General features: G+C 59.0%; 1 long non-coding RNA gene across 7 annotated transcripts; it reads right to left on the minus strand.

The window, feature by feature from the left end:
• Positions 1 to 391: 391 nt before the first annotated feature.
• Positions 392 to 9,088, minus strand: LOC107152010. 7 transcript variants are annotated; one of them, XR_007351159.1, is made up of 4 exons: positions 9,003 to 9,088; positions 2,399 to 5,182; positions 1,908 to 2,194; positions 392 to 1,809 (listed from the first exon to the last, which is right to left on the minus strand). It is a non-coding gene; the product is annotated as an uncharacterized LOC107152010 (long non-coding RNA). The 7 variants fall into 7 exon arrangements; XR_007351160.1 differs by having other exon boundaries at positions 2,399 to 5,667; positions 9,003 to 9,056; XR_001504743.2 differs by lacking the exon at positions 9,003 to 9,088 and having other exon boundaries at positions 2,399 to 4,506; positions 4,858 to 8,895.
• Between the last annotated feature and the right edge of the window lie 111 nt (positions 9,089 to 9,199).

Genomic DNA, 9,199 nt, shown 5'->3' on the forward strand with positions numbered 1-9,199 from the left:
GGCTGCCCACCACATGTGACCTGGGTGTGGCAGCTGGGAGCGTGTAGCCAAGATGCCCACAGCACATCTTCTAGAGAGAGCCGCCTGCCGGGGCCTCCATGCCACACAGCGGGGACTTGAAGCCCCCTCCTTCCCACCGCTCATGAGGCTCCGGTCTCCTCAAGGGGCAGAGGCCAAGAGGAAGAGAGCTTCAAGTCCAGGGAACCAAGAACCATTTGGAAATTGCAAATCTCCCTCCCGTCTCTCTCCAGTGCTGGGGATTGAGCCCCAGGGCCGACACATCCCTAGCCCCCTCCACTCTTCCCCTTAAAGCTTGGAGAAGGGGGTAAAGACAAGTTACTGGGGAACGTCTGGATTGTGTTGTTTTTGCTGTAGGAATGATTCCTCTTCCTCCTCCTCTGCCTCTTTATTAATGGATACCAACAAGCCAAGGAGATGAAACGGGACTGTCTGATGGCCAGCTCCGAGTCCCCAGAACAGACTGAGGAGCAGTTCTCAAGCCCAACTTGGAAGTTGATGTGTGAGGAAACTCAGGCCCAGGGAGGCTGAGGAATTTACCCACAGTCACACAGCTCTGAGGGGTGGAGCCTCAGGGCCTCCATGCTGATGCCCAGGCCCCGCGCGGCTGCAGGATCAGGCCCTGGCTCCTGCACCCTGTCCTCTGAGTGTTGTCTCCGTGCCTGGTCCCTTTGTTGGGACAGCAAACTCAGAGTTGCCCTAAGTCCTGTGGAGTGTGTTGAGACTCCCAAGGCCAAAACACACCCAGGATGCTCCCTGTCTTGAAAATCGTGCCCCAACAGGACAGGAAGGGGCTGGGCAGGCTCCGTGCCTCTACATGCTCCCAGCCGAGGAGGGGCTGCGCTCCTTCCAGGCTCTGGGGTCACCACTGCAGGAGGCCCAGGCAGCACGGAAGGTCTGTCCTGAGAGTGGGGATCTACTCTGTCATTGTACCCTTCAGGCAATAAGACTCCTTTTATAAGGCTCCCTCACACTTGGGGTGCCAGCAGCTGGTGACCCACATTCTGGAGCCCCTATGGGGGTGATCCCTCTGAATCCTCATTTCACATTGCCCAACTCTGCAGCAGGTACACAGGACTGTGGAGTCACCTGCCTGGGCAGCACAGCCAATGACCAAGGGTCAGCCTGGGACACACACGTTTGGGTGCCAGGCGCTTGCTCAGTACCACTCAGCCTCCCGGCCAGGGAGCCCTCTCTGTCCCAAGCTAGAGATGTGGCCGTTTTCACAGCAGCAGTGAGGCTCCGGCCACCCCAGGGTCCCCTGGCTCGCCGACTCCTCGCCTTGCTAATGTACTTAACCCCCTCCTGGAGATGAGATGAGTATTTCATCTATTTATTATTTGCTCATCGCTGGCATCTGTCCATCCTAAGTTCACTCTGCGCTCATCGCCCCCACAAGGCTCACCGTCACCAACCGTGTCTCAGAACTTCCAGAAGAGAGCTGCCTTCGTGGATGGAGCTGCATGACCCAAATATTACACACCTCATGCACTTCGTAGAAACGAGTGAGCTGACCTAGAGATAAAGGTGGAGCAGGCTGCTTGAGAGCTCGGGGCAGGCAGGGCACGATGCCCTGACCTGGTCAAGACTGAGGCCCCGACAGCGGGGCTGTGCTACCCCTGCTCTTGTTACTTGAGCTGGATGAGGCCCGGGGATTCCTGGCCTCTTCCTCTTCTCTTCCCAACACAGGTTAACAGCTCCGCTCAGGTCACTTGTGTCCACTGAATGGCAGCAAGCCAACTGTGGGGACGAAGCGATGGTTACCATGGTGGCCAGCTTCCAAGATGGTCTCTGAAGGGTTCCCATCTCCTGACATTCACAGCCAGCCTAGTCTCCTCCCACAATGATCAGGGCTGGACTGTGTGACCAATAGGATTCGAGGAAATTACCATATGCATATTGCCATCCAGGGCTGGGTCATAAAAGGCCTTGGGGCTTCAGTCTTGCTGTCTTGCATCACTCACTCTGGGGAGGAAACTTCTTGGGAGGAAACTTGAGCAGCCACATGGAGAAATCCAAGTTGCAAGGGATGAGACCTTCATACCAGCCATGTGAGTGAGTCATGAAGAAGCCTTCAGACGACTCCAGCAGCAGCTGACAGCTTCACTGCAACCTCAGGAAAGACCACAGTAGGACTAGCCCGTTGGACCACGTCTGAATTCCTGACCCGCAGAAACTGAGATAATAAATGTTTATTGTTTTAAACTGCTAAGTTTGGGGTGATTTGTTACGCAGCAGGAGGTGACTAATACAGAAACAGAAAGACTTTTTAGTTGTGAAGGCCTTCCATTGACTGGGTTCCCAGAGTGTGTTCCCTGGCATACAGACCCCAGGCTAGGCTCTGGAAAGCCACTGTCAGCTCAGGCAGACGGGGACTCACCTCCTGCTGGCGATCCCAGGCCGAGGACCTATCAAGGCAGAGCCTGCCCAGCAAGGAGGCGGCTGTCTCGACTCTCCATTTCTCAGGAGTCTTTGGCCATGGAACTCGGTATCAGAGCCTCAGAGACCTCTTTGGGACACATACCCAAAGTGTCACAGAGGTTGGTTCCTAGAGCACTTGAGTATGACTGGTGGCATCTGATAAAGGACAAGAGGGTTGGTCTGCCAGGATGGGACCTCTCTCAGCTCCTTTTCCAGCTAAGGCAAAGGGTCTGGTTGGCCCTGGGCCACCTCTGTCCCACCACTTCACCCAATGGTCGTGGTCAGGGCTCTGCACCAGCGACTGGCCATGGACCTCTGTCCATTTGGGGGTTCAAGTCGGAATCCCCAATCTTGGAAGCCCTAGCTCTCAGGAGCTCAGCAGCCAGGTGACCCGGGGGCCGCTGAGCACCCCCAGGGGTCTTCTCTGTCCCTGGTGTTTGCTGCCAGCTGAGCTCCAGGGCCCAGAGGTGGGTGTTTCTCAGAGGGATGTGACTACGACGATCTTAAAGCAGCCTGGAAATAGGCGGATGGAGAAAACTCATTTTGTAGGGAACTTTTTAAGAGTGAATCCCCGGCCTTCGGGGAGGAAGGCCGGCTGAGGCCACATTCCTCAGGCCCCTGGGCTGCGTGGGTGGGAGCAGGCGCCCCGCCTGCTGGAAGGCAGAGGTCTCTTTTTTGTGTTAAAAACATGATTTTTACCCTCGTGTTGCGTTGGCTTTCTTGGCAAGGACCTGCGGGCTCTCTAGCTTTTCCAGAACCATCATTTCTTCCAGACACCAGTGACCAGCCCACCTCCCTCTGACCAGAGCCCAGTGGGCACAGGGATGGGAGAGAACCCATGATAACACTGCTGCCCAGTGTCCCCACCCGGCCCCGGCCCAGCACCTGTATCACCGGGAGCGCCCCCAGGTCCACCGCAGCAGAATCCCTATGAGCAGCATCCAGAGGTGGCTCAGGGCAGACGGAGCTGGGCGCCCTGGAACCGCTTTCTCAATGCAGCCTCAGCCGCTGCTCATCACTGGCTGCGTGCCTTCCGGTCCCCCTCCCAGGCTCCCTGTCCCCCTCCCAGGCTCCCTGTCCCCCTCAGACAGCTTCTCAGAGGGGCCCCAGCTGAAGCTCCTGAGAGCCGTCTTGGTTGCTGGCCTCCCTCTCATCACCCAGATCCAGTGTGATGGTCATGGCCGATGCGGGGGAGCTGGGCGCTGAGGTTGGGGTGGCACCAGCCAAGACGCCCAGGCTGCAAGTGCCCAGCTAGGTGCAGTGGCACCCGGTGTCAGAGAGCAGAAGCCAACTCCCCAGGGTCACACAGGGTGAATGACACTCAGAAAGACCCTGGGCACCCAGCTTTGCGAGGACTTCCCTGACAGAAGGTGAGAATGGCCAAGGGGTGTCAAAGAGCTGCCCCCCAACAACCGGCTTTGCCAGTGCTTCTCAGCCTGGGTATCCTGGGGCCCTCCAAGGCTCTCTACATATGTACAGCCCCTCAAAGTCCCCAGGGGTCACTACACCTTTACGCAGGCCAGGCTGCCCCAGGCAACACGGGGTACGGTGTCTTGGGCAGGGATGTCAGCCTGGCCGGCCGTTCACTCTCAGGAGCTGGGAGCTGAGTGGCCCTGGATGACCCCAGCAGCTCACTGCTCAGCAAACAGGCAGCAGCCGGGCGGTGGAACCAGGAGAGGACGCCCTCAGCAATCTGCCCCGTAGAAGGGTGCTGCTCCCTTAGACTGGCCGGAGGGGTCCCCTACTTTCCTATCTTTCTCTAGAAACAGGCTGGGATGTGGCCCACCCGCAGCCCTTGCCTAACACAGCCAGGCCCTGGGTTCCAGCCCCAGCCCTGAAAAAAGAAAAAAAAATAGTAAGGACTTCCCCACCCCTGCCGGGGCCAGCGGGCAGCGCAGAGGACAGGGCTGGTGGTCACAGGCCGCGGGTGGGAAGGGCCCGGTGCAAACATCCTCGCCCACGTCCTCCACGCAGGCTGTCCCTGGGGATGGCATGTGGGCTCCTGTGGGCAGGTTTGCGGGGAAGTCTGCCGACGCCAGCCTCAGACACACTCACTCTTGCTGAAACCTGCAGGAGAGGAGGGGCCTGCGGCCAGGAAGCTGCAGGAGCCCTGGGCGCCTCCCTCCATCCGGCCAGGCTCGTCCATGGGGCGCAGCCCCCCACCGGCTCCACCTCACCAGGGGCCAGGGTGAGGGCGCCCAGAGCAGCAGGCACAGGGCTCTGCAGTTTGCAGTCCCTGGACACTGCCGCTCGCCGTGGTCACCTCTGGGCACATATTTGGGGACTGGTGTATCTTGGGGCCTGGGTATCAGGAGGGCGGATCCAGAGCCCTGCCAGGGAGGTGCGGGACACCCAGGGCAGCCGCGGGATTTCCAGGGCACCCTGAGACAGCCTGCCCTGAGGGACGACCCGGCTCACCGAGCTCACAGTGAAGGACCCCGCTCTCGTGTCCATGCGGCCAGGGCGCTCCATCAGGCAAGGCCTGGGCTCTCCCGGAGGCCTGGAGCGTGACGGCCCATGCTTTGCCCCGTTTTCGCTGCTCCCTTGAAGAGTCCGCCTCCCCCAGGAGACGCGTGCCTCCGCCTGCCGTGTGGCTCCTCGGGTTGTGCCAGGGCCTGCGGCCAGCACAGCCCAGCCCAGGGTGACAGAGGGCCCTCCTTCCTGCAGGACCTTCAGCGGTTCATCTTCTCGCACAGGAAATGATCACCGGCCAGCAGCGCCTCGAGGAGGCCTGGGGGATGCCCTGGGGGCAAGGTGGGCACCACCAGATCACAGACCTGCCCACAGCGGGGCATTGGGGCCTAGGGCTTTCTGAGATAGCCGAGCACAACATGGGCCAGCGGCAGGTGCTCATGCGCTCCCGTGTTCACCAGGATTCTTTTACAACCAACAACTCTTAAAGTAAGAGGATGGGGGGACATTGGTAATGGAAAACATGTTTGTTTGTTTGTTTGTTTTCTAAAAAGGAAACTTGACATCTGCGCAAGACAGGACCGACACCGGCCCAACTCCCCTCAGTGGGCCAGCACGGCGGGGCCAGCACGGCCTGGACCAGGAACTCAGGATATTTGAAAACCGATTGCCAAAGGGCCAGGTGAAGAGGGGGTGACCTCCAGGGGTCCTGCCTTCCTGCCGAGCCCAGGACCTGGCAGCCAGGCCAGCCATGCAGATGTCAGCTGCCCACAGAGGGTCGTGGTCTTTCGAGAGAGCCTGTTAGGGGCTTTTCATCTGCAGAGACATTGACCAAAACACATGGGACATTCATGTAAGACAGATTAAAAATCGCAGACTCTAAAGTCCATGTTCAGGATACCCCTGTGGCAGGGCACAGTGGGACAGCCATGTGCCACATAACAGTGTTTCAGTCAACGATGGACCACCTGAAAGACATGGGCCCATGAGATTATATTGCCTGGCCAGGTGCAGTGGCCACACCTGGAATCCCAGCAACTCAGGAGGCTGAGGCAGGAGGATCACTAATTTGAGGCCAGCCTCAGCAATTTAGCAACTTAGTGAGACCCCTGTCTCAAAATTTAAAAGGGGGGGGGGAGTGGTGCTGGGATGTGGCTCAGTGGTAAATTGCCCCTGGGTTCAATCCCCAGTACCAAAAAAAAAAAAAAATTCTATTGCCTAGAGGCCATTTAAGTTTGCATAAGTGAACTCGATATTTTCACAAAGGTAAAATAGCCTAGGAACAGGTTACTCTGAACATGCATCTGTCACTGGGCAAAGCACAAGGGACGGCACCGCTCTTCCGGCCAGGCGGAGGGAGACGGCCTCCACACACCAACTCAACTGAACTCACGGCAACCTGTCTCCATTTCACAAAGGACGGCCAAGGCTCAGAGAGGTTCAACGAGGCCGCCAGGGTCACTCAGTGGTAGAGCCGACTCTTAAGCATAACCATCAGGGCTCTGATTTATAACCTCTGGCCTCACGGAGACCCTGGATGCTACCCCAGAACCACGAGAGAGAAAAGCAACAGTGACCAACCTCAGGCATGATCTGCCTGGGTCAGGAAATCATGCAGCAAGGTCAGGTGCAGAAGGGGACCCAAGGGACAAAGATGGGAAATCTGAATCAGGTCACACACACGAAAAAAGGCAAACTGGGTGAGTCTGGAGGAGAGAACGTCCCCAAGACCGAGCTGACTCTGGCCAACTGCCATTCAGTACCCAGGAAAATAGGGAAGAGGCCGGGGGCAGATCCAGTCTGCCTCACTGGTTTTAGTGGGAGGCTTGAGAAGACAGCAGGCACCTCTCAGGGGATGGGAGGGATCTCCCAAGTGGCCACGTGAGGGGGTTAGTCAGAAATTTGGCTCCTTGGGCTAAACAAATCCAGGGCTTCCTCTTAGCAAGCCATGTGTCCTCCCTGACCCTTAGTCTCTTCATCTGAAATGCATCTAACAAAACTGCATCATGCAGCTTCTCTACACCAGACTGACTCTGGGTGCTGGGAACTCAGCAATGAATGGGAGAGGCCAGACTGGGACTCTCTCCAGGTTCATGCCTAACAGGAGGTGACAATGAGTGTGGAGACAAACAGATTGAGACACAGGGTATAAGGAAACAGCAGAGGCCCCAGAGTGCTCTCTGGGTGATGGTGAGGCTCCAGATGAGTGTCCAAGCCGAGGCCGAGTCCATCACCAGGCACAGGGTGAACGCTCAGTCTGTGGGAGCTGCTTCTGTTACCATCTCTATCACCATGACCCCAAGGAAACCTGGCTGCCTGGGAACCAGTTTATCCCTGTCACATCCAACACCAACCTGACGTCCAGAACCATAGAGAAGCAGGTTTAAATCTTCCTGAGACCCCTCAAAGAGGCGCCAGAGGGGACCCCCTGCACGCCACACACTAAAACATTCCCAAGATGCTGAGCCCAGGTCACAGGGAGGTCCCCGAACATCCTCCTCCCTCTGCCTCGCTTTATCTGTACCCGACAGGCAGGGCTGCTGGGCCTGTCCTCTGGATGGACTGGGGGGATCCAGGCTCGGTCCTCACTGGCCTCAGGCCCCAGGCACTTGACTTAACTCTGTGCCTCAGTTTCCTCATCTGAAAGTGCAGGTAACCACAGCCCCACCTCCTAGGGGTTGTTGAGGGGCTTCAAGGGATCCCTGACAAGTGCTCAAGGTGGACAGACACACGGCCAGGCTAGGGTGGACCAGGAGTCTTTGCCTCCTCCCCCCTCCCCACCTGCTTTTTGCTTCTGACCCCAGTAGGAGCTCAGGGCAGTTCCCCTGCAGGTCAGCCTGGCTGGCTAGGTCCCAGCACTCCGTGGCAGCCCTACCCACTGTCCCATCCAGCAGGGAGAGGCCAAGACTGGGCAGTCGCACCCCGAAACTTCCTAGAAATGGGCAACACGGGCTGGGACCGGCTTCCTGCCTAAGAGGACACCGGGCAAGCCAGGCCTTCTGTGGCATCTGGGGCCTGGGATGTGCTGGCAAGAGCTGGCTCTCCGCCAACTGAGGCCACTGTCTGCCTCAAGCCTGGGCAATGGGGCCACCGTGGTTCTTGCCTCTGCTGGCTCCCAGGCCCCAGAGCAGAGGCTCTGATGTCACACTTGCCAAGCACCTTGGGCCAGGCACTGGACACACATGGCTCCTGACCTCCTGGGGCTCGCAGTCCTTTGGGCAGGGCCAAGAATCAGGGCCTAGGAGGGTCAGAAACCCAGGGAGCGCTTCCGGAGGTCGTCGAGACATGGTAGGGAAGTTAGAGCACCAAGGCACAGGAGAGTCAAGGCTTGGCCCAGCTGGACAAAGGCCTAGCCAGGAGAAAGGGGGTATTCCAGGAGCCCCAAGACCTTCCCTTCACCTTCCCAGCAGGTGCCACTTACTAGGCTGCAACCCAGACACCAGCTCACTGGGTCCCCACTGTCCCCTGGGGGAGGGCAGTGCCAAAGCAGAGGCAGCAACTCTCTGCTCTTCTAGAGCCCAGAGCCCTGGCTCCTGGCTGGGCAGGAGGATCAAGGCCCCACAGGCCCAAAGCACGCCTGGCGCCTGCGGAGGGTCAGGAGGGCCTGCCATGGCCACCCCATTTTACAAGTGAAGTCACTGGGGTTCAGGGAGGGCACAGCATCCTCCAGCCCCACGGTTCTGGTCTATTCCCTGGGACCCAGGATAACCCAGAGGTGCAGAAGTGCCCCCACTCCCCGGGTGGGGCAGGACACAGCCAGGGACGGGTGACTCGGGGTGCAGGAAGGAGCCCCCCCCCCACGGGTGGCAGAAACTGACACCAGGCAGGGACAGGTGGAGGAATGTGGGTGGGGACAGGGTGGGCCTCATGGTGCGCCGGCCCGGCCCGCAGCCCCTCGCTCCCGCCCAGGTGAGACCCCGGCTTCCCGGCAGGCACCACCTCCAGGGGCGGGGAGAAGGCCCCCGCCTCCGGGCCGCCCAATCGGAGGCTGCCCAGTCCCACGGCGGAGGCGGCGGCCCAGGCCCCCGGGAGCCGGGACCTGACCCCGACCCGGCGCCCCCGCCCCGCCCGCCCCCAGCCTCATTAGCACCGACGCCCGTCGTCCTCCCCTCGCTTTCGGTGGCTCCAGAATTTAAAGGTTAAATCCTAACCTCGTCTCAGCAGTTTCTCCCGGCTTTGCCTCCCCGGCGCCGGGTGCTGGTAATTATATGCATCTCCGAGCAGCCAATCAGCTGTCAGGCTGACAGATACTGATCTTTTCGTTTTATTTTTAGCTCTGTGCTTCCCCCTCTAGTTGCAAAAAAAAATTCTGTTTGTTCTGCGTGCGGCCGCCTCGCTCGAGCCCTGC

This window comes from Marmota marmota, unplaced genomic scaffold (genome assembly GCF_001458135.2).
Source record: "Marmota marmota marmota unplaced genomic scaffold, marMar, whole genome shotgun sequence".
Lineage (NCBI taxonomy): Eukaryota > Metazoa > Chordata > Mammalia > Rodentia > Sciuridae > Marmota > Marmota marmota.